The sequence below is a fragment of the Podarcis filfolensis genome (assembly GCF_964270895.1).
Source record: "Podarcis filfolensis genome assembly, chromosome: Z".
NCBI lineage: Eukaryota > Metazoa > Chordata > Lepidosauria > Squamata > Lacertidae > Podarcis > Podarcis filfolensis.
This window is the reverse complement of record NC_139617.1, coordinates 9,047,788-9,071,968: the sequence shown is the minus strand read 5'-3', so window position 1 is coordinate 9,071,968 and position 24,181 is coordinate 9,047,788. Positions and strand designations below refer to the sequence as shown.

The following is a 24,181-nucleotide window of genomic DNA, read 5'->3' as shown; positions in this document are numbered from 1 at the left end:
GCATTTCATTCAACAGGGCATGCTTGGTCTAGATGCATAGCAGAATACACACACCCATGAAGAGGCTCTTCAGGCAAAATGGCTCTAGCCCAGGTCCCATCTGCATTATGCATTTAAAGTAGAGTTACACCACTAAACAGCCATGACTCCCCCTGCCCCAGGAGTTTAAGGGTATTGAGAGGAGTTAGGAGACTAGATAGACCAATGATCTGACTCAGTATAAAGCAGCAAGTGAAGCATTTCCTGGCATGGAGCTCAAGCATGCCCTCCAACATTTGGGGAAGTGCCTTGGCTCAGTGATAGAGCATCTGGTTTGCAGGTATAAGGTCCCATCATCTCCAGACAATGCTAGGATGGACGGTTCAGAAATCCCGGAGAGCTGCTGTCAGTCTGTGTGGACAGTACTGAGCTAGATGGGCCAGTGGTCTAATTCAGTAGTGTTCTAGATTAGGGAGGGGGACACCCCCCAAAAAGCAACCCAAGAAATTAATCAGTGGTGGATTTTTGATGATTTGTAACGTGAAGGGAGAAATACAAACTTCAGAGGAATTCTTGGGCTAGTCTATGCAAAACGACCTGGCCAGGCTGGGGCCATTAAGAAACAAAGGAGGACCATTGGCAATGCAAGAGCACTGTCCTTCCCCTCCTGCCCTGAGGTGCGAACAGAAACAGGGGTTTGGAAGGTTGTGTTTGAGGTGACAAGAAAAGGGAGACTGGTAGCAAGGGGTTATGAGAAAGAAGAAGAGACTGGGATCCATTTTGGCGCAGGCTGGCTGAAGGCAGGGTGCACTGCTGCAGGGACAAGTTCTTCTTGAAATGACCATGCTGTAAGATCTGGACTCCCTCTATGCAGACTGAAGGTGTAAAGAGGTGAACAAACCATGTTTCTTAAAGCTACTACAGTCTCCTCTATGTCTTAATTCTCCAAAGGACCACAGACTCTGGGGGAGTGCTTGGAGCGCCATAGGCCACCACTCAGCAGAGAGAGAGGGAGGGATCCAACTTTTGTAACAGTATAATGTAGCTTCCTATATTCACATATAAGCTTCTAACATGAGTTTGACAAACTGTGGGAGGCAGTGGAAGACAGGAGTGCCTGGCGTGCTCTGGTCCATGGGGTCACGAAGAGTCGGACACAACTAAACAACAAATATTCACGTACTCCTAATCTTTACAGAAGAGGATTTCAGCTTTAGGTCGTAATGTAGAAATGCACAGGCAACTCGTCTTAAGACTCTGCTAGTAACTTGCTTGTGAATGTTATTTACAAAGCTGGTGATGAGCAACCACTTTTCCGAGTTGCTAAGAAGCACTCTTCTTTAGTAAAAATTGAGAGGAGGAAGTTACTTAACATCCTTTAAAAGCAGTTCCATCAGGGCTGAGATTCTTCAGCCTCTTCTCTGCTTGTCTTTAGGCATAACAAAATGCTCTGTTGCCAAATGAAAGAGCCATCAGTACAAGAAATGCTAAGACAACAATCAATAGTGTTCTTATTAATCATACAAGTGGATGCAGTTCAAGTTGTGGAAGTAATCTGAGGACAGAACTTTCTTTATGTATGCAACAACAGCAGCAAGAATACTTATCGCGAAGTATTGGAAGACACAAGATTTACCCACCCGGGAAGAGTGGCAGATGAAGGTGATGGACTATATGGAACAGGCGGAAATGACTGGCAGAATCCGAGACCAGGGAGAAGAGTTGGTGGAAGAAGACTGGGAAAAATTTAAAGATTATTTACAGAAATACTGTAAAATTAAAGAATGTTAGAAAAATGTTGGAATGAAGTTATATGGCTTTAGCAGAAAGGTTATAAGGAATTAAGTATAAATAAATTTTTATTGTATTAAAGGGAAAAAAATAAGGTTAAAATAAGTTAAGATAAAATACAGGACAGAAAACTGAGGAAGATGGAAAGGATTTGCTGAAACAATTAATTGAAGTGGAATACAAAAAGGGAGGTGTGAGGAAGTCGTGGAAATAAGTGAATGAAAGATAAGATACTGAAATTATGGATGTGTTTTAAATTGTGTTTGTTGTATTTTGTTAATTTAATGTTTTTAGTGTCAGTGTTATGTAGCGTTTTTGTTTTTGTATTGTATTGTTTTGTTGAATTATTTTTCTCTCTTTTATACTCCTTAAACTGTTAATAATTTATTTTTTTTTAAAACAAGTTGTGGAAGTAATCTGCATTACCCTCTTCATTGTGAATGAGCCTGCTTTGATGGAAAGCTTTTAGGTTCCCAGTCATTTTAGAACTCTCTTAATTCCTTTATGCATCCCAGCCCATAAACTTCTCTCGAACTGTTGCTCTTGGCATGTTTTTTTTTTTTTAAAAAAAATTAATGTAGTGATACCCATTACTGTGCAGGTGAAATTATAACAGTTACTCTTTCAAAGCCCAGAAGCTGGAAGGCAGATTCTACTCACTGAACATTGTCTGATAATGAACTAAATAAAACAATTGCTTAAATGGCCCTGCTTCTGAGTGGGGTGGAGGGTGGAAACACACCAATGCAATTAACAGCACAGCTCTTTTGAACCTTGGAGGCGTATTTGGAAACCTAAGAAACTGTAGTAAATACATATTTCACATAATAAAACCTAAGAATGCTCAACATCCCCCCCCAAAAAAACCCCAGGCAAAATACCTACACCCCCACAAAAGACAAAAACACTGACAGAAAAACTGGCAATATCTTCCCCAAAACAGGCAGCTTCCCAAGCAAACAACCCCCTCCCCCCGCAAAGCCAATATACTCATTTAAAAGTAATTGGGAGCATGGCCTTGGAGGTGTGCCTAGGTCCTAGGAGCATGCCTGAGGGTGCTCCATTAAGCACCCCAGCTTTAGAGGAAAGGTTAAGCAGCTAGGTGGTTGGATGCAAAAGAGGGCAGGGCTTCGACACCTTGAATAGTTATGCAAAAGAGGGAGTTTTGGCAACACTTACTGAAATTGCATCTTCCACCATGACAAGATAACAGTTATTGACCATAAAATCACAATATTAACAACACAACACAATTTAAGCTCACAGAATTATAACTATGTGATGTTTTTAAACAAATATTTACTGGGTTTTTAATAATAATAATAATAATACAAGAACCATTAAACACTTATCCAGCAGTACATCTTATGGTGTTTGTTCTATCCATTGACTTTAGACATAAACTCACACATTCAGTGTTCAGATCTATTAGTTAATGTAACCTCTCCACTGAGAAGACTGAGCGGCTGGTATAACAAGATCTTGGTTTTGGTCATTAACATAGTTAAAGAAAGGGGTCCACGTTTCTTGGAAGGTAAAATATACTTGGAGTTGAGTGTGAATTTCATGCTCTTTATTCTACTCATAGTAGCAATGAATGAATCTTTTCCCAAAAGTCTAGCTATACAGTATATACGTTATTTACACAATGGGCCCTGTGTGATTGGCTAATTCCAGGCTGCTCCTTTAGGCCAATCAGGTTGCTGATTCACTTCATCCAGGAGCCTGATTGGCTACTCCAGCAGGCCAATCAAGTCGCTGATTCACTTCCACCTGGAGCTGGATTGGGTGGCTCCTACGGACCAATCAGAGTGCTGCATTCTGGATTCTATTGTTCTAGGATTCAGCTCAGTACATAACGGAAGGTGTTTCTCTTCATTATCCCTTCAGTTGCCTTCCTGTGTCTGGTGAGATGTTCAGACACTGCTGTATCCCAGATATTATTTTCCCATATCTGCAGGGGTATCAAAAAGAAGCAACAGTGCAAAAGGCACTGAGGGCTGGTGTGGTCTAGGTATTTAGAGTGTCAGACTCAGTCCTGGGACACCAGAGTTCCAATTCCCATTCAGCCATGGAATTCACTAGGTGGAGATGGGCCAGTCACAGTCTCTCACCTTAACCTCATTGTTGTGAGGAGAAAATGCAGGGAGGGATGAACTATGTCATCTTGAACTCCTTGGACGAAAGGTGGGATATGTATGCCATATGAAATGAAATCAAAACACAGCTTAAGCCAAAGCCAATAAACCAGCAACATAATCAGTCAAATTATCCCCGTTTAAAAGCCATTACGTTTATTTATTGTGGCACAGTGTATAGAAATTACTGCGTTATCAGGGTGATTCTTTTACTTAGCTGAAATACATGGCACGAAGGTAGTAACAACCTGATCCACGTCCCCTCCTCTGCTCTAAAGCTATTAATCATTGTGGCGACAGGTCAGTTATTTACACTTGCCAATTTTTAATTTTTTAAAAAAATAATATCTTCAGAGCGATCTGGAATTACAAGGAATTAAATATATGCAAGCTAGATTAGCAGTGTACATTAATTTGCTAATTGGGCCTGGGTTTTAATTGCACTCTTCATAATGATTTGAAGACTCCATCTGAAATAATTTACTTTAGCAGCAAATGTTTTACTGCCAACAGAGTAAATAATATACTGAAAATAAGGATTGCATGCTTTTCAAAGATTAATTCTGACCAGCAAGAAAAGCATTGGGATGAGACATTTCTTGTACATCAGTCTTAACAGAGAAACAATCTAACTGGAAATAGGAAAATAATTAGCAATTATTTTCATATTTTAGTAAGATTGCTTCTCCATACAGACTGTTGTGTATGCGATGGTTATCCAAATAGCATATTGTATATCAGAACTGAAAACAGAAGCCCGTGAGCCACTTTCTGAAGCTGTCATCTTCTGTAATGGCAGTAGAAAAAAAATAAAAATGCTAAGAATTGTTTCCCTTTTCATAAAATTTCTGTGATATTACTACTGTAATAACCCTGCCTAGAAAGTGCTTTTTCATCAGAGACAACACAGGAAAAAAGGCAGAGAGGTATGTTCCTTCACTTCCACACTGCCCTGCATTTAGGGAGAACAAATCAAAGGCATATGTATAGGATGGGAGAGAGATGCTTTTCGCAGTGGTATGATTACCTTGAATATAACCCAGCAGTGTTATGCAGCTGCAAATAAAGCTAATGCAATCTCAGGTGCCCTCCAGATGTCCTTGTTATCCATGCATTCATGATTATTTGTACTCATGATGGTATTGGGACAGTTACCTGCCATCACACTTTCAATACTGTTTGGACCTGCAAAGGTTTTGGGATGGACACACTACTTTCTTTCCAATCAGCGTAACTTGTTTCAGTCCTGTAACTTCCAGTAAAAAAAGTCCAGTTTTTATACCACAGAAGATCTATCTGTCTGTCTATCTATCTATTTACAGTGGACCCTCTGGATACGAATTTAATTTGTTCTGGGAGTCCGTGTGCACCCCATAAAATCCGTATCCAGAGGCGCCGCTTCTGCGCATGAGCGAGTGGTGAAACCCGGAAAAATACTTCCGGGTTTGCCACTTTCGCAACCCGAAGTTTACGTTACTCGAGAGTAACATAACCCAAGGGTCTTCTGTATTTATTTTGTCCTGCTTCTGCTGTGCCATAGTGCAAAAATAACCCTCCCAGTGGCAATAATACAATAACAATGGGGAAGCATCACAGACCAACTTATAAAGAGGAATGATGTGTGGATGTCCCAGTATAAACCCACCACTAAAGTACTATTACTGCATCAATGATATGTAGCAGAATATACCAGCCAAAAAACTTCCACCAGACTGCATTAACAGAAGCATAATGACCACATTATGAGATGTAATAAGCCCTTTTGAGGCATTCCCCTGCATGTGATTACATTGGTACGAAGAGGACACTTACCCTGTCCCTCTCTTGCATCTGTTGGTTTATGGTAAAAGGAAAAGAATAAATATGGTAAAATAAAACAAGAATTCTCTGGTTTACCTAGATCCAGGTTTGGAGCAAGCACTATTTGGTTAGAAAGCCCCAGCAGAGATTTAAAATCACAAAACGTAGCAAAGTAAAGTGTGGAAATGTAGGCTGTTAGACCTTTAAAATATGCCCTTCTGAGTTACTTCCAAAGTTTCCCGCTTCCCTAGTACAGAAAAAGACCACACGCTTGGTGAGTTAAAAATGGTTTACTTAGAAACTCTCCAAAGGTCAGATTTATGTGTATTTCCATACATCAGCCAGAAAACAAAGGCAGTAAAACTTATAACGGTTGAGTAGAGCCTTCTCTCTCTCTCTCTCTCTCTCTCTCTCTCTCTCTCTGTGTGTGTGTGTGTGTGTGTGCATGAGCATAGCCAGTATTTCTGTTGGGGGTGGGGCAGAACCAGCGTGATTCGTCAGCTAAGTATTTCTATTGTTTTACTCCCTCCCCGGCTACACCCATCTGTGTGTTTGCTTGTACATACATGTGTAGGTGGGGCTTGGGCATGAATCCTTGGAATATGATTGGGTGCAATTCTCTACTCACCTGGGAAGTGGAATTCATTGGGGCATATTTCTGGATAAACATGGATTGTGCTGCTTGGGTGTTGCAAGCATTTTCCTGTTTTCATATATCTGTATTTCCTCCTAATAGGGAAAAACACCCTGATTTTCATATATTGTACTATTGCCCAAACTAGTGCTAGTCAAGGCGTTCCAAGACTGTGGTAAATGGACCACCAGTAGTCTATGAGGTTTGTTCATGCAGTCCACAGCATGTCCACCTTAAATATCAATATCAGTTTTTAATTGTACTTGTATTGCTTCTTTTAATCCATCCTATTTTATTGTACAGTTGTACCTTGGTTCTCAAACGGAATCAGTTTGAAAACCAAGGCACGGCTTCCGATTGACTGCAGGAGCTTTTTGCACTCAAGCGGAAGCCGCGTCGGGCATTCGGCTTCCAACAAATGCTTGCAAACTGGAACACTCACTTCCGGGTTTGTGGCGTTTGGGAGCCAAAACGTTCGAGTCGCAAGGCATTCAACAACCAAGGTCCGACTGTATTACGGTTTGAATTCTGTTGAATGTAAATTGTAGTACAATGAACAAAAGAAGCAATTTAAATACATTTAAAACCATACAGAACATAGCACAAGACACTGCAATTGCTGCAACAGGTATTTTGTGCTCTGAGAAGGCCATGAGTAGTTTTCAAGTGCCGTGGGGTGGGGTGTTTGGCAACTGCTTGTCTTATCCTGGTTGTAGTCTTGCCTCTAAGGTCCTCTAGATGGAGCTGCTAAGAAGGAAATGAAGGCCAGCTTGTTTGAAAGGGCAGGAATCTCCATTGCTCCCTCAGTATCTCAAGAGAGGTAGCAAGCCATGTGTTGGTGTTTGCAAAGAGTTTTTAAAAGGAGTGAAAATTAGAAAATTCTAACGAAGCCACAGACTTTCTTCCTCCTCTTGCAATATATTTTGCAGGCTGCCCAAATCAGGTTTGTTTGTTTTGCAAGAAGGTTGCTCCAATAAATGTCAATCATCCCACCTGGCAATTCATCCCAGTTCCTAAGAAGACATAGTTGGAGTCAAGCAGCAGTTTCCAAAACCCTAGGGAGAAGGTGGATCATGACCTTATAGAGGAATGGGCTGCACAAGCCAGTGTATTATAAACACCAACCATTGGTGTCAAGTCTTGATGTGTTTATTGGTTTCTAAAAGGGCAAATATGGCAGGAGACTTTTCACACAGCCACTGGGAGCATCGGAGCTGCAATGCAGGGGTGCATTTGGCAGCTTTATTCGGAGAAATAGCAGGTCTTAAAATTAATAAAGATAAAACCAAACTCCTGGTAAAAAATATGAAGGTTGAGAGTAAAAATAAATTACAAAGTTTATCATGCTTAAAGATCAAAAACAATATTAAATATTTGGGTATGTGATTAACAGCAAAGAATATAAATTTGTATAAAGATAATTACAGTGGTACCTCTGGTTGCGGATGGGATCTGTTCCGGAGCTCCGGTCAGATCCCAAGGTTTCTGCAACTAGAAGTGCCTGTTCTGCGCATATGTGTAGCGCGATAGACAGTGGCTGCGCATGCACACGATGCGTAGAACACTTCTGTGCTGCGTGTAGAGCACTTCTGTGCATATGCGAGCTGTGAAACCTGGAAAAATACTTCTGGGTTTGCCACTTTGCAACCCGAAGTTTATGTTACCCAAGGGTAACATAAGCTGAGGTTCTACTGTACTTGAAAACTTGGGAGGATATTAAAAGGAATTTGCAAATAGGGAGTAGAATGAAACTTTCATTATTGGGTAGAGTGTTGACCATTAAAATGAATGTACAGTGGTACCTCGCGTTACATATGCTTCAGGTTACAGACTGCGCTAACCCAGAAATATTACCTCGGGTTAAGAACTTTGCTTCAGGATGAGAACAGAAATCGTGTAGCAGTGGCGCAGCGGCAGCAGGCGGCCCCATTAGCTAAAGTGGTGCTTCAGGTTAAGAACAGTTTCAGGTTAAGAAAAGACCTCCAGAACAAATTAAATTCTTAACCCGAGGTACCACTGTATTGCCACGGATGTTATTTTTGTTTCAGTCAATACCAGAGATGTTAGTAACATGGTTACAATATCATCATCTGAATAAAGTATTTAAAAAGGATATAAAGCAGGGGTTTGGGGAACAAACATCACAACTAGAGACCTGTTAAACTGAAATGTTAAAGTGCTGTCTAAACTGTATAAGAAGTTATTGGAATGAGAGACAAAGGATGAACAAGTGAAATCTTCAGTCATACCCTGGGCAATAGATATTGGTTATAATATAGAAATGGATGCATGGGAACATTTATTGAACATGGATTTAAAATTTACAGCATGTTATAGTTTAAGAGAAAACTATATGAAAATGTTATATAGATGATACCTAACACCTAGTAGATTGGCAAAAATGTATAAATCCAAATTGAATATGTGCTGGGAAAGACAGTACCTTTTTTCATATGTGGTGGTCTTGTAGTAAGGTTAAATCTTTCTGAGAAATTATATATAATGAACTTTAAAAGATGTTTGAAATATTATTTATTTAAAAAACAGAAGCTTTTCTTTTGGGAATTATGGGATCAAAACCACCGAAACAGTACAGAAATTTATTTATGTATGCAGCCACAGCTGCAAGAATGTTATTTGCCCAAAAAAGGAAGGAAGAAGAGGTATCAACAAGAGAAGAATGGATACAGAAGTTAATGGACTACGCAGAAATAGCAAAACTTACCAGGAGAATAAGAAATCGAAACAATTTTTGTAGAAAGGAATGGAAATGGTTTATTGAGTATTTACAAACAAACTGTAAACAGATCAAGAAATTGGCAGGATTAATGTAAAAACCTGCAGTTTCAAAATATATAAAAGAATATGTTAAGATAATTTGAGTATGCAGGAAGATGAAAAGAAATGTAAAGAACCACAGAAAGAGGGGTAAGGGAGTCGGAGTTTGAAATGTTAAAATTATGATTGAATAATTGTTGTAATGTATATATAAATGAAAAGTATTATTATTATTATTATAAGTATATTATAAGTATTATTATTATATATTACTGCTTAATTGCAACTGTCTCTAAGTGGAGTACAATTAGTTAAAAAATGAGGGGTACAGTTATAACTTATAAAATCAGAATTCAGTTAAGATGCCTGCTGGAATAGAAAAAAGTCTTCATTAACATCACATTTTTAAATTACTGTAATTTGCTCTGGAGCCTTATGGAGAAGGGGAGGTAAAAATCACCATTGTCATCATCATCTGCTGGAGAACTATACATTTTTCAAAGCACTATTATGCCACTTGGCTGTCCTCCCTCCAAAATAAAAAATGAAAAATCCTGGGATGTGTATGTTGTTAAGGACTCAGAGTTATTAGAAGACTCAATTTCTCCTTCCAGAATTTCAATTTTCAGAGCAATTTAACAATCAGTCCCTCTTCTAGGATTCTTTGGCAGAAGCCATGACTATTAAAGTGGTAGAATAGTGCTTTAAACATGTGGTGCAGATGTTGAAAAATTGGTTCTAGAACCTGTAGAGCAATCCTAACCATGCCTACTCAGACGTAAATCACATTGAATTCAGGTAAGAGCAGGAGGGAAATTCAGTTCAGTTCAGTTTGCATTTAAAGGCAGACTTGCCTAACTCACATTTTATGAAAATTAAAATAACTACACAAACTGAAACAGCGCTCCATTGATACTTACACTTCTATGAATTTTGCAGTACAGTTCTCCAGCCGTGAAATGTGTTCAAAATGTGAACACATTCATGAAACAAACATACAAAATGCATTATATTAGGATAAATGGCACTGCGAAAATGGGCACACGAGGCAAAATTGCACACAAATGTGCATACAGTCATACCTTGGGTGGAAGTAGCTTCGGGATAAGTATTTTTGGGTTGTGCGCTGTGGTGACGTTACTTCCGGGTTTCGCCGCTCACACATGCACAGACGGTCAAAATGACATCATGTGCAGAAGCAGCGAATCGCGGCACGAGCAGACGCGGGTTCGCTTCTGGATGCGAACAGGGCTCTGGAATGGATCCCTTTCACATCCAGAGGCACCAGTGTATTAGGAGAACTTCACACTAATGTGAATTTAACATACAGTATATAAAATGGAAAACTGGCATAAACTGAAATTGGCAGATTCTCTCTTCCCTGCTTCCAGGTAAGTGAGGTTAAGATCACCCAAATCAGCTTAAGTCCCACCTTGAAAGGCCACTGAATTTTGCCTCTCTATTTTCTCCCTATTATCTCCAGCTTTACTTTCCCCATTCTATTCACTAATCTTTAACTTTGCATCAAGCCTGGCATGCACAGGAAAGTTTATTACGCCCCATCTGCATCAGTCTAGTTACATGCCCAGTGAATTATTTCTGGAAAGAATCAGCCCAGCACAAGTAATTTCAATAAAACAACCTTTATACTTTAGGAAATATAGATGTAATATTGCTGCAGTTTAATAACAAAGACTAGAGCCTCTGTGATAATATCTTTAAAGTGTGATTTTATGACAGGCCTTTTCATTGCAAATGGGAAATACATTGTTGCATGCTACCCCAGTCTCTGAGTGGTGCGAAATTCCAGAGGTTCCAGGTGCTTACCCAGGGTTCGGTTTCTTTAGAATAAGGGACAACAGAGGTGTCTTTAGGATTTATAGTTTGTTTATTCATAGATACAACCTGAGCCTAGGATGGAAGGGCTCACAGCATTAACACCCCAAGAGGGTCTTGCTTCTCCCATGGCTGTTGCAGAATACCTGGGGGAACAAACCCACCAGTCTGGATACATTATGTTTCTAAATGGCAGCTTCTGAAAATCACAGAAAGGGAGATCAGGAATGCCTTCAGGTCCTGCCTGTGGGCATCTGGTTGGCCACTGTGAGAACATGATCCACCCTGCCGCTTGAATGCTTGCAGCACAAAGCAGATATTGAGAGTTGTGTGGGAAGGAGCCACTCTAAATTTGCCCTAGTTTTGGCTGTGGCTGGAGTTAAGTGGTTGCCTGATCATTTCTCAGAAACTAGCTGAGCAACCAAGCGTTGAAAAGCTCAGACAAGATATAGTTTTAATATGTTTTCTCTTTTTAAAATTATAGCTAAGTAACATGCTGAAGCAACCTGGTGGATTAAATTGTAATTCTGAGAAAGAAAGAGAAACCAGCATCTATCCCATTTACATTCATTCTAATGCCAGGTCATAAATTACTCCCCTTTCAGGTAGGGAACATTCAGCCACATCCGTAAATTAAACGAAATGTGGAATTGAATGTTCTTTGGAGATGCATTTAGTTCTCTATAAAGTCCAGTTTGCATTTACTTGATGTAACAGGTTGAGTGCAGTGGTTTTGTGGGGTAATAAAAATGAAGTGATTCATAGTATTTGCTAGTAGGGGTGTCAAAACAAAAATAACAGCCCCAGACTGAAAGACAGAAATTATGTTGATTAATTGGCTTTTTCTGGTATGGTGGGTATTAATGGCACTGGAACAGGGTCGGGGAAAATAAGATGGTATCCCAAGGGATAGCACAAGTAGGGGGTCAAGTGAGCATTAAATGTCTCTGTTAGGATATCCATATGTCTTACTTTCCAGAAGAAAGTATTGTTGTATGCATCCAAATCTCCAAGCAGTGAGATACTCCATGTTTTCCACAGCTTATCCAGTGTTCGGTTTCATTTGAATGGAGGTCCGTGGAGACTGTGATGTCTTTAGAATATACCGTATTTTACCATGTATAAGACAATATTTTATCCTTAGAGATAATAGTCAGAAATTGTGTTTTGTCTTATACACAGATAGCAGAGGGAGGATGGGCAATTGGTGGCAGTAGTCAGCAGGAGATTTTCAGCGCCGATTGGGGGTGTGATTGGTTGCTGTGGCAAGGTCTGCTGACAATTGGGTGTGGCTGCATCAATTGGGCGGGCTATTTACGGCATCGGCGAGGCATGGGTGCAATCGGCTGTTGTTGCGTTGAATGTGCAGGTGGGCTTTGGGCAGCAAGCATTCATACGATTGGCAGCTGCAGTGATGTGTGCGATTTGCATTGGTGGGCAGGTTGTAGAGTGATTGGCTCAACAACTTTGGGCAATTTCCTCCCCAATTTTTTTTGTTGCGGTCCAAATAAAAGGGGTCGTCTTATACATGGGGCGTATGTTATACACGGAAAAATATGGTACTGTTTTATTTACACACATATATAACCTGAGCATACCACGGAAGGAAGGGCCCACAGCATTAACACTCCAATAGATCTTGATTCCCCATTAGGTTCCCACAGAGTTCCCCAGATCATTGCTTTGGGTCAAGCACAGAGCAGAAGAATCCTCTTTTTCCTTTCCACTCCCAAGCTTCAGTCAAACTCACCCCCACACAAACTGTGGCTATTATTCTTCTACCTTACAAGTTGTTGCCACTTCCAACTTCCATTTGTCTCTATGGCAACAGGGCAAACTCTCTGGACACGTAAATGGTGGCTCTTCACTGGCCAGCTAAAAGAATTATTTTTACAAAGAAACTGGTCTGACTGGTTTAGTATGTTTCCTCTTATTCTAACCCCACAGATACAAGAACACAGATCTGGAACGGACCCTTAGAAATCATCCAGTCTGACCCACCAATCCTGTAACTGTGGGAATTAGACTCTGGTTCCCGTTTGCAAAGTATGCGAAAAATAGCCCTGGTTCGTTTCACCCTTTAATTAGTTCTCTTTTCCCCTCCTTAAAAAACTACGCAAGACACTCTCTTTTAAAGTTTAAAAGAACATGCAGCTTTTACTTACTGTACTTGCAGTTGCAGATTAATTATACTGTACAGGTGGATGTTTCTTAAAATGCTAATACGTCTTTCATAGATTAAACTGTTGCAGACTAACTAACTGAGGCAGACAGCAGCACATCAGAACATACCTGCTGCTCTATCTGCTAAGACTGTTTATACCATAACTGTCTCAGGTGAATGACAGCACAGAATTCTACAGCTCTTGCAATTAACCCTTTACATATGCATTTTGGATGCTAACATCCCACATGCTATAATAGTATGTTTCTAGGGTATACAGAAGGTAGATCTTTTGATTCTGCACAAATAACACCACAACATTCATTAAACGCTCCCCTGAGCATGCACAGTGGCTATCTCAAGTGTACGTACCATTCTTAGGGTGAGCGCTGCTTTAAAAACTAGCAATGGGAGTGTGCATTCTAAGCTTTTGATTTATGTTGTTGCTAAATTAAGTTGCTGAGATGAAGAAAGTTTTGTGTGATGGGTCTGAACTCAGTTTTGGTACTGAAAACAAAATCCTGGGCCGAGCATTTGCTCAGAAGCACCCTGTACTTTAGAGGGATGTGGGTGGCGCTGTGGGTTAAACCACAGAGACTAAGACTTGCCGATCAGAAGGTCGGCGGTTCGAATCCCCGCAACGGGGTCAGCTCCCATTGCTCAGTCCCAGCTCCTGCCAACCTAGCAGTTCGAAAGCACGTCAAAGTGCAAGTAGATAAATAGGTACCGCTCCAGCGGGAAGGTAAACGGCATTTCCATGCACTGCTCTGGTTCGCCAGAAGCGGCTTAGTCATGCTGGCCGCATGACCCAGAAGCTGTACGCCGGCTCCCTCGGCCAATAAAGCGAGATGAGCACCGCAACCCCAGAGTCGGCCACAACTGGACCTAATGGTCAGGGGTCCCTTTACCTTTACCTACCCTGTACTTTAACTTCGCCCACATCTGCTCTCCTGCACCTTTTTTTTTTTTTTTTTTTTTTTTGCACCTGGCTCCAGTTGCGGTTTTCCAGTTAAAAAACCCCAAGTTGATTCAACAACCTTGTTGTCTGCCCACTCCTGCTCCTCTCTCTGAAGGGCTGTCTAGTCAAGATAAAGAGTAATCTGAGGCACCGAGTTCCACACAACATTGGGGAATAACATTGGCTGCTTGTGTGTGTGTGTGTGATGTCACACGTGACACCATGCATGTCGGGAGGAGGCCACGAGGCCCGGGGCGGACCTCTGCTGCTGTGGGTAGGCACGACGGGGCCCTCCGCCACCACCATGGACAGGGCCTGGCCACTCAAGATTGGGGAGGCTCAGTTCTATCTCCACATACTTGGGGGGGGCTGAGCTGTCCTCAACCCCATAGAGTTGGTGCCTATAGTAGGGAGAGCAGCAGCAGTTGTCCATCAACTGTTACTCTCAGGACAGAGGACGGAGAGTTGTATCCTGTAGTGCTAAGTTAAAGTTGCTCAGCAGCATGCTTGTTACAGTGGTGAAATGTATTGTACCAGCTGCACAAGAGAATGCATAAGCAGATTGCAATCTCTGCACAGTTTATTGGGCAATGAGCTTCCATGGGCACAACTCTTGCATTGGATTCCTGTGTTGTGCAATGTTCTAATTCCCCTAGTGGACAGAGAAAGCTGGATACAGCTCTGAGCAGGCAGACAGGTAACCTGACCACAGTCCTTTTTTTTGCTATGGTGAGATGTAGTCTGTTTCTTGTTAAATTTCAGCCATTATTTCTAAGTTTGCATATATAAAATTAATTAGCATATACTATTTTATGCAAGTTTGTGTCCTGTTCTTTTGGTGATACATATGTGGTCACCTTGGTTTCTAAATTGGACCGATAGTAAAATGTGATGGACAGTAAGAATATGCTGTTTTGCATATTAAAGGAAACATAAGAAAGCAAGTATATGGTACATGAAAATGCAGTTGATGAAAAAAAAAATTGGGTTCAGACCTTGAGAATTCTCTGGAACCTTTAAGGGTTGCACAATCTGATAGATAGCTCCATGTTTTCCTACTATTGCAGCACATAGTGCCAAAAAAAAAAAAATGCATTTAGCAAAAGCCACCCTTTTATACAACTTGTTAAAGTGCAGCAGCCCATTAAGGACCTGCACTTGGCAACAAAGTAAATGTGATTTGAGCTAGTTGGAAATGCCAGCTGGGTTTCAGCCCTAGGGCAGAATAGATAATAGGAAACAGGTCTTCATATAAATATAAACCTGCCGTGTCCTTTTGCAAAAATGGCAAACCACTCTACTAGCAATTCCGGCCATGTTTGACCTAAATGACACTTGCAAGCAAGTAGCTAACCTCCTGTTGTTGACTTGTCTTCAGAACATAACTAAAAGCTTTGGCGGTGTCTCCCACTCACCTGTAAGCTTTCTATAGCCCAGATTTCCAGAAGAGCAGGTGGGAGGCAACAACTGCAAAGTAAACATAATTTGTGTATAATGACTGCGCACTTAAGCCATGTTTTCCTGCAGCCTTGTTTTGAGCAATGGTTTTCTGTTGCTTATAAAGCTGGGGAAGATGAAGCCTCATGGGCAGAAAGATAATGTATTGTTGCATGCCACCCCAATCTCTGAGTGGTGTGCGATTGCAGGTGTTCCAGATACTTACCAGATACTTACGCCGGGTTCGGTTTCCTTGGAGTGAAGGACAGCGGACATTGTGATGTCTATGTGATATGTCTGTGTGATATTTACACATATATACAACCTGATCCTAAGATAGAGGGGCTCACAGCATTAACACCCCAGAAGGTATTGCTTCTCCCATAGTCATAGCCTTAGATTTAAGCAGAAATCATGCATGGCTCTCACTCTATGGCTTCTACCAGCTTCTGCCTGCTTCTAGCTCAGCTCTGTGTCACACACCTGCGGGAGACTGCAGGAGAAGGAGAAGGAGCCAGCCACTGGAACTGCACCACCTTCTGCTCTGTGCTTCGCATCTGCTCTTTTTGGACATGGGGGGCAGCCCCAACTCCCAAAATATAGAGGGGGGGACAAAGGAGCTGGAGCTCGTGCCCCTGCAGATGGGTTAGGTCCATATCTCGGTTGTAGAGCATCTGTGTTGCATGCAAAAGGTCCCAATTTCAATCCCTGGCATCTCTGGGTAAGGCTTTAAAAACTCCCTGTCCAAAACCCATGGGAGTGATGCTTCCAGTCAATATAGATAATAGTGAACTAGGTGGAACAATGATCTGACAGTTCCACTGATATAAGGCAGTTTCCTATGTTCCTTTAGTGGGGAAGATCCATAGGTGATAAAACATCCCCATAGCGTTCAGAAAAGTTCACATGAAGCCAACCATTTATTTGTCTGATGCTGAGAATGCTGGGGCAGCTTCTGCTGAATGAAACTCTGTTAAGGGTTCAGAATAGCTCTTTTGTTCCATTTTTAGTTACTGGAACCTGGTTATCCTATGCCATCAGCTGCTTATTATAGATCTCAAAAATTTTCCACATGACCCCTGTTTAGGCATCTACCTGGCTGACGTAACAGAGCTCGTTCTGGAACAAAGGTGAATTTATTTTGAACAGAGACAGGAACAAAGAGGCAGGATCACTGCTGACACTCTGTTACGGAGTGTTTCTAGAGCTTGGTTGGTGTATCTGTGCTTTTGGCAGCTCCCCTAATTTCTTCTGGCACAAATTAATTTTTTGTTTGGCCAAATGTCAATGCGGCTCTGAGATCTGAGTTGCATTGACATTTGTCAAACCGAGATTAAATCAGTGATGTGATTTTTTGGCAGATAGCTCAGTGGGTAGAGCATGAGACTCTTCATCTCAGGGCTGTGGGTTTGAGTCTCATGTTGGGCAAAATATCCCTGCATTGCAGGGGGTTGGACTAGATGACCCTCACTGACCTCTTCCAACCCTACAATTCTATGATTCTATTGACCCTTCTCTTTGCTGGTATTGATTTTCCTGGTTACATTTGTGACAGATGTTAGACAGAGGTCTCATCAAACAATCTGGGATTTCATGCAGGTGGTTTACAGGAGGATGGAGTTCATCTTGGCACTCCACTTGAAGGAGCACATCTAAAGGGGAGAGAAAGAGAGCCAAGTTAAGATAGCCCCTTCCAAGCAAGGATGGGGAACCTGGGACCCTCCAAGTGTTGTTGGGCTCCAGCTCCCATCAGCCTCAGCTGTCATGCTCAGGGATGATGGGAGTTGCTGCCCAACAATACCTTGAGGTCTACAGGTCCACTCCACCCAACGAAGACTAAGGGCACTAAAAGCATCACATATCAAAGGGTTGGGTAATGTGATATAGTTAGACTACAACTTCCGTTATCTTTGGCCATTGGCCATGCTGACTGGAGCTGATGGGAGTTTCAGTTTCAGTCCAACCACATCTGGTTGGCAACAGGTTCACACCCCTGGGCTGAAGGCACTGTGTGAGCGCCTGCAAAAGCCACAAGTTAGGAGTGGAGGCAGAGCAGAATATTTAAAGGTGAACGGGCCTGTTTTTCTAGAGAAAAGGTTTTTAACGTACAATCTGTAACATTCTTTTCAAAGCAGCAAGGAAGCTGGGGTATTGCTTACAGCTACTTGCAATGTGCAAGCAGCCAGTCATCAGATTTTATATATAGAAAAGATTAACCTAACAAAATTTTAATAAAGAAAAAAAAAGTCAAGGACATTTCATTTTTAAAAGTATCCTGAATAAACCTCAGTCTTCTTAACTTGTGTTCCTCAGGCTGCACTCCTGAACACACTTAGCTAGGAAAAAGTCCCATTCAGCACAATGGATGTTACTTTTGAGTAGGCATGTATGATATTGCAGTGTATATCTACAATCTTAAACACATTTATTTAGGAATAATTCCCACTGAGCCCAGTGGAACTTTCTTCCAAGTAAACAAACATAGCATCAGGCTGAAAATCTTGTTTGAAAAATAAGGAACAGCCAAAGTTTAAGAAGTAGCAATGTTATTACCATCTTCAAGCAAAAGCTCTTCTGTCTGAGGAATGCTAATGCAACTGAATTTGAAGAAGTAGTACTACCGTTGTTTCCAATTACAGAGATATTTGTGGGAGTAGTTCCCTAAGCTGTCTTTGGTAGAAAGTGACCCTGAGCTCTAAATGCAGACAGCTCTTTGTATCTACTTCATCTGTCCAATATAGTCTCAAATGGGGTTGCAAATGACATCTCACCTGCAGCACTTGGATCCCCATCTGTTCGACAAACTAATTTCCTACAAGGCTGAACTTCAAAGTGCCAAAGAGGGTAGCAGATTATCTCCGTACAAAATAGGATCGCTCAGCAGACATTAATAATAAACCATTAAATCCTTCCATTGCAGATTATAGGAATAAGAGATTTGAAACTAGCCACAACACTGAACAACAACTTGTTTTGCTGCAGAGCATGTCTTAAGAGGCAAACAAATTTCAAAACCCACTTTAGAAAATGACCCACTGTTCTATATTACAGAGAAGCTTTTGAAGTCAATTAGACCCTGATTATTTGTACACTGTAGACAAATATTTTAAAAAAACAAAATGATTTTTATTTTATTTTTTTGCTGTGGTCATCCACTTGTCAGCTTCCAACTTAAAAAGGAGGGATATGAAAATAAACAAGCACATTTTATATCCCTGAGAAGAGAGCCCTTCCTTAAAGCATTTTAATCAAATCAGGGTTTGTACATATTAGTGGCAAAAATACAGTGGGGTTATTTCCACTCATGCTGCTATTTAAGTTGCATTTTCACATTGCTGTACACATCAGAGAGAGGCAGGGGTGTCTTCATCAAATGTGCATTACCTGATTTGTTTCCCCACGTCTGCAACCCCCTGAACTATTTTTCAACAAAGGTGTTGGCTGCACATGTGCAATGGTATCTCAAATATTCACACCATAGCTGTCAACTTTCAGATTTGAAAATAAGGGATCAGCAGCCTCGAAAATAAGGGATCAGCAGTCCCGGGGACAGTCTACGGGATATCTAACAATCCGGGATAGCAGCGGGAAGCAGCAGGAAACAGTGCTGAAATAAGGGAATTTCCCGCAAAAAAAAGCTATGGTTCACACCTCAGCTTAACTGTAGTTTATGTTGGATGGAAGCTAGTTTGGGGGATAATGCACCAAGCAACAGTATTTCTCAAGAAACTACAGAATACCTATGGCTTGTGGCTAATGTAATTTGGACAAAGGCCAGGGTAAAGAGGTGTGTCTTCAGGTAGCGTTGGGGGAAACTCCTGCTTCAAGCCATGGAGAATCATTGCCAGCCACTATAGACAATACAAAGCTAGATCAATCAGTGAGTTTGACTCAGGCCACATTTATACCATACTTTTAAAGCACTATGGTGGCACTTCAAACATGGGACTCAGCTACATTAGTAAAGACAAAGCGTTTTATACGCATTATAACACGGTGACACCAGATGGCACTGTGGAGTCCTGTCTTTTGCCAACGTGATTTCCCAATATGAGGTTTACAACGTGTTTAACTGAATTTCTATTTTGATGTGTCTAGATCCAGCCAAGCATAGCTTCCTGCAAAGAATTCTGGGTGCTGCATTTTGATAAAGAGTGCTGAGCGTTCTTGGGAGACACTATTCCCCTCAGAGAACCACAATCCCCCAAATTTCCTGGGAAGAGGGCTTGCCTGTTAAACCACTTTGGGAGTTGTAGTTGGGAGGGAAATAAGGGTCTCCTAACCACTGCTCCCAGAAATCTTCGACTGAAGTGGTAACATAGAGCTTTAGATATATGGTGAGACTGTGGCCACAGTATAAGGCAAGGCAACTTTCTTTATTTCTTTCCCCCAGCCATCCATTCATTACCGACTGACACTAAACTTCTATCCTGATCAATGAAACTATTTCTGCTCAGCGGAGAACATTGTTGGCTTTTCAAGCAGATTTCTTCTGCTTTATTGGCTCTGATGGTGAGTCAAGGCGATCCACTCATTTCCTTCACTTTATATGACTTCCTTGACTGACTTTCTCCTGGAGGAGCTGAGCATGTTTGTCAACGGCAGTCATGTTGCAGCGATGTTACATCGTGCTGCCAGCCAGGACAAAATCAGAAGGAAGAATCAAAGGTGGTATAAAAAGAATTATTTTCCCCGCTGCTGGAAGTTAGCAGTCCTGTCTATTATTTTCCGATGGCAGCAGAAGATTTGTTTAGTTCCTGAAACAGCCTTGGGCAAGGGAATGGAACATTTATGCAATAATGAGCTAAATGACTGAAGATGAGTCCCTCTGGATTAAGCTGAATGCACACCGTGGGCTGTCCAACGTCTTGCTTCCAACAGCAGTGAGCCATGTGGTTTTTTTTTGCCAAGCCTACAAGCAGGACAGGGCAATAGCAGTGCCACAGTTTGTCCTCTAGGATCTATCATTTGGAGGTATAATCTGACATAGAGAGCCCTTTTTATTACCCCTCCCTTTAATAGCAAGCTCAAGCATTGAGTGCCAATGCCCGGTGGTTCTCAAAAGGGTGTGGCATGCTCCATTACTGTGGCAGGGAAGGATGGCAAGTGTGGAGATAAGATTCAAGGACAATTAAAGAAAAATGTAAAAATTCCAATGTAGTATAGTATAGCATTAAAAAAATTCTTTATTTGCCGAATGTAGATAGGTATCTTTTCAAAGCGAAAGCAAGAGTATCTCACCACTCGTTGAGTTTGTATACATACTGAGGGTACATTTGTAAGATGCTCGTTTGTAACTACATTTTGGGAATGAATCTTGTTCTTATGTAGCTGCATTGTTTCAAACTTTCTGGCTGTCTCATGATCCTATCATATAGTCGTCGTGTTCCATGTTATAAATCAAGCACTGCTAGGAGTTGTTTGTGGTTTTCCCTTTCAATGCATTTCTTATCAATTAAAAAATTGGTTTGGTGTGAGCAGATTTTTATTCTGAAAGTGTAGCCCAGAGAAAAAAAGGTTGAGGACCCCTGGGTTTGACAGTCAAAATGGGGACTCTGGAAAACAAAAGAGAGGTGTCTGCAAGGTCAGGGGAAACCTAAATTTTATGTAAGTGCCAAAATCCTTCCATAATGTCACTCCCCCCCCCCCCCGGCAACAGTACAAAGGGGTCTGAGTATGTTCATGGGTCCCAGAATACTCTCTGCCTGATAGAGGGGAGAATGGAAATAATGCAAGGAACATAATCCTGGAACATGGCATGGAGGGGGCCCTGCAACTCTGAAGAGGAGCACTTTATGCTGCAACACTGGGTTGCAGGTCCCATGTGTAAATGCCAGTGGGCATTCATAGATGATTCTCCATTAATTTGACTACTTCCCATTTTAAAGCTAAGTACGACAAAGAAGCCCTAACCTAAGGACAGCATATTTTGGAAGACCAGTAAATGAAGATACATGTGTATGTTTCTTTCTAATGATATATACTGGTGTATATATAAATATCAGAATATTTCAATATCCAAACTACCCTCATTCTTAGAAGTAATTATGCAGGCTGCAATCCTGCTGCTTAAACTCTATCTGCATATAAGCAAAATTTTAGCAGCCCAAGTCACAAAGCTGACCAATCATTTCCAAAATTGGTGACAACCCAGGGTGATGTTTAAGGGTTGCATCTAACTACATTCTACTCAGAGTAAATTCATTGGAATTAATGGACCTGAGATAGTCTATTAATTTCAGTGGGTCTATTTTTTTGGATAATATTTTTATTGATTTTCACATAACAAATATAAATTCACATTCATCCATCACCTCCTCATTTAGGATTCTCTGAATCCCTTGACTTCCCTCTGCCCTTCCATGGTTATCATTATCAATCCAATTTTCTATCTGCTTATCTTATTTTCTCTAATTTATTAAAAGTATATTGTCCATTTTCCTCCTTTTTTTGTACATTACAAGCATTACTCGAATCCTGCCAAAGTTTTTTAGTTGTTTACACTGTTCTCTTAAGTACATTATAATTTTTTCCCATTCCTTCTTAAAAATTTCCTCTTCCTGGTTTCTGATTTTCCCAGTCATTTTTGCCATTTCGGCATAGTCCATCATCTTCATCAGCTATTCCTCTCTGGTTGGAACTTCGTCTTCTTTCCATCTCTGGGCCGGTAGTATTCTTGCTGCTGTCGCTGCATACATGAATAATCTTTTTTGCTCTCTCAGAATCTCTTGCCTTACAAAATGCCTTGCAAAAATGCCTCTGGTTTCCCCCCACAAATGTTATTTTAAATATTTTTTCCAACGCATTATAAATCATTTCCCAGAATGCTTTAGTTATCTTGCGCATCCACCACATATGGTAGAATGTGCCTTCTTTCTCCTTACATTTCCAGCAAACATTAGAAGCACTTCTATACATTTTCGCTAATTTTACTGGTGTTAAATACCACCTATGCATCATTTTGAGCATTGGATAGAACCCTAAGGATTAATAAATTCAACAACACACAATAACACATTTGGAAGAACAACAACCCCCCCACTCCACAAAAAAGGTAAAAATGTGAAATCTAAAGCAAGTACCCAGGGAAGCAGAGTTCGTGAGTCCCTGGATGTTCTTTTCCCACTGCTAACTGCTTCCCCCTGAAAATCGAAACAGCTTGTGACATATAGCGCAAAGTACTCAGAGTGAAGTCCCAGCTCTTAATATTGTATTTTCTTTTTGGAAGACAGACAGTTCTCTTACCACATACACAAATATTGATCTGTTCTTCTTGGCTGCCTACTGTGACATTGCAGCCTTGCTGCTTTTTACACCAACAGAAGGTGTTTTGTGATTTGTACGGTTGCCATCCTTTTACAATAATATTACCGAGGCATAAGATTTGGTTCCAGGAATTTTCTGCATCTGGCATATCCAAGCTAAAACATTTCATGAAGCAACCCAGGAGGAAGAAGAGATGAGGAATGGCGTGGATTTTTCTTGCAAAAGGGAGAAAGCTGTTAAAACAAACACTGGAAATATATCCCAGACCTTAAAACAATACAATATCTTCACCCTGTAATTGAATCAAAATATTTGCTCTACAAATGGGTGAAGACTTCGTAAATCCGTGGTTTCAGACGAGAGTGGTCTTTTTGAAACTCAGATATATAATAGATCAAAAGGCATTAAATTCCCAGTATGCCTAAAACGTCATATTCTCCAAGGTATGTAACAGCCTTTCCACATAAAATCTTAAGTAAGCTTTATGAAAATAACGGTTGTAAAGGGAGGAAGTGTATAGGTTTTATGTAATGTGCTGTTTTTCAGTTGTTGACCTCAGTACACTTGAACTTGTAGCGTGGATCTTCTGTAGCTTTCAAATAAAGTCACTCCTTCCTTAATGAACTCTGGCCATTGTAGCTCTGTGAGCATGAGAACAAAGCCAGTAGGGACCAGAGTTAATGTATCTTATTCCCTCAAGTACCTTAAGAGTCCCACTGTGTCTAGTATGTTCAAAGCCAACTGGTTATTCAAGATTATGGTCCTTTTCATCCCCAGCCACACTTTTAGGTTTACTTATATTTCTGCCACTTAGCTCCTCACTGAAGTATGCTGCCCCAGAACCTCTCTTCTCGGTTTCCTCCTCCCTTAATAATGCCTGCCATCCCTTCTTATTCAGATGCAGTCCTGCATTGCAGGGGGTTGGACTAGATGGCTCTTGTGGTCCCTTCCAACTCAATTATTCTGTGATTCAATGATTATAATTAATCTGTCGGTATCATAAGCCCCTGGAAGCTGTCATCATGCCACAACAGCCACGCCCTGGGAACAGCTTCAACTGGCCGACTAAACCAGTCTTGGTGAGTTAAGGATTTCTCCTGCATGCAAAGACAGGCTCTGGTAGATTGAGTAAACAAGACCAATATTGGGTCCAGTGGTCAAGAAGGCAATTTCTGCCCAGTGGTGAAGATGGGGCTCATCAACCTGGGAAGGTAGCCCATCTAGGAGAAGGAAAACTCTTATCCTAAACCTCTGCTGCCTTGCAGAATATCTTCAGAAGAAGAAAAAGCTAAGGAGTGAACCCTACACAAATCTGGTGTGGAGTCCCTAAGGCAGTTGGATGGTGCCTTGTACGCATCCTTCCGGCAACAACTGCAGCTAAATTGGTGCCAAACATATTG

General features: G+C 41.1%; 2 long non-coding RNA genes across 3 annotated transcripts in view; one reads left to right on the top strand and one right to left on the bottom strand.

The window, feature by feature from the left end:
- Nucleotides 1-24,181, top strand: part of LOC310754185 — a 123,105-nt gene that overhangs the window by 10,789 nt on the left and 88,135 nt on the right. The window lies entirely within an intron of this gene.
- Nucleotides 2,340-13,570, bottom strand: LOC310753939. The gene is made up of 2 exons (XR_014543514.1): nt 13,122-13,570; nt 2,340-3,945 (listed from the first exon to the last, which is right to left on the bottom strand). It is a non-coding gene; the product is annotated as an uncharacterized lncRNA (long non-coding RNA).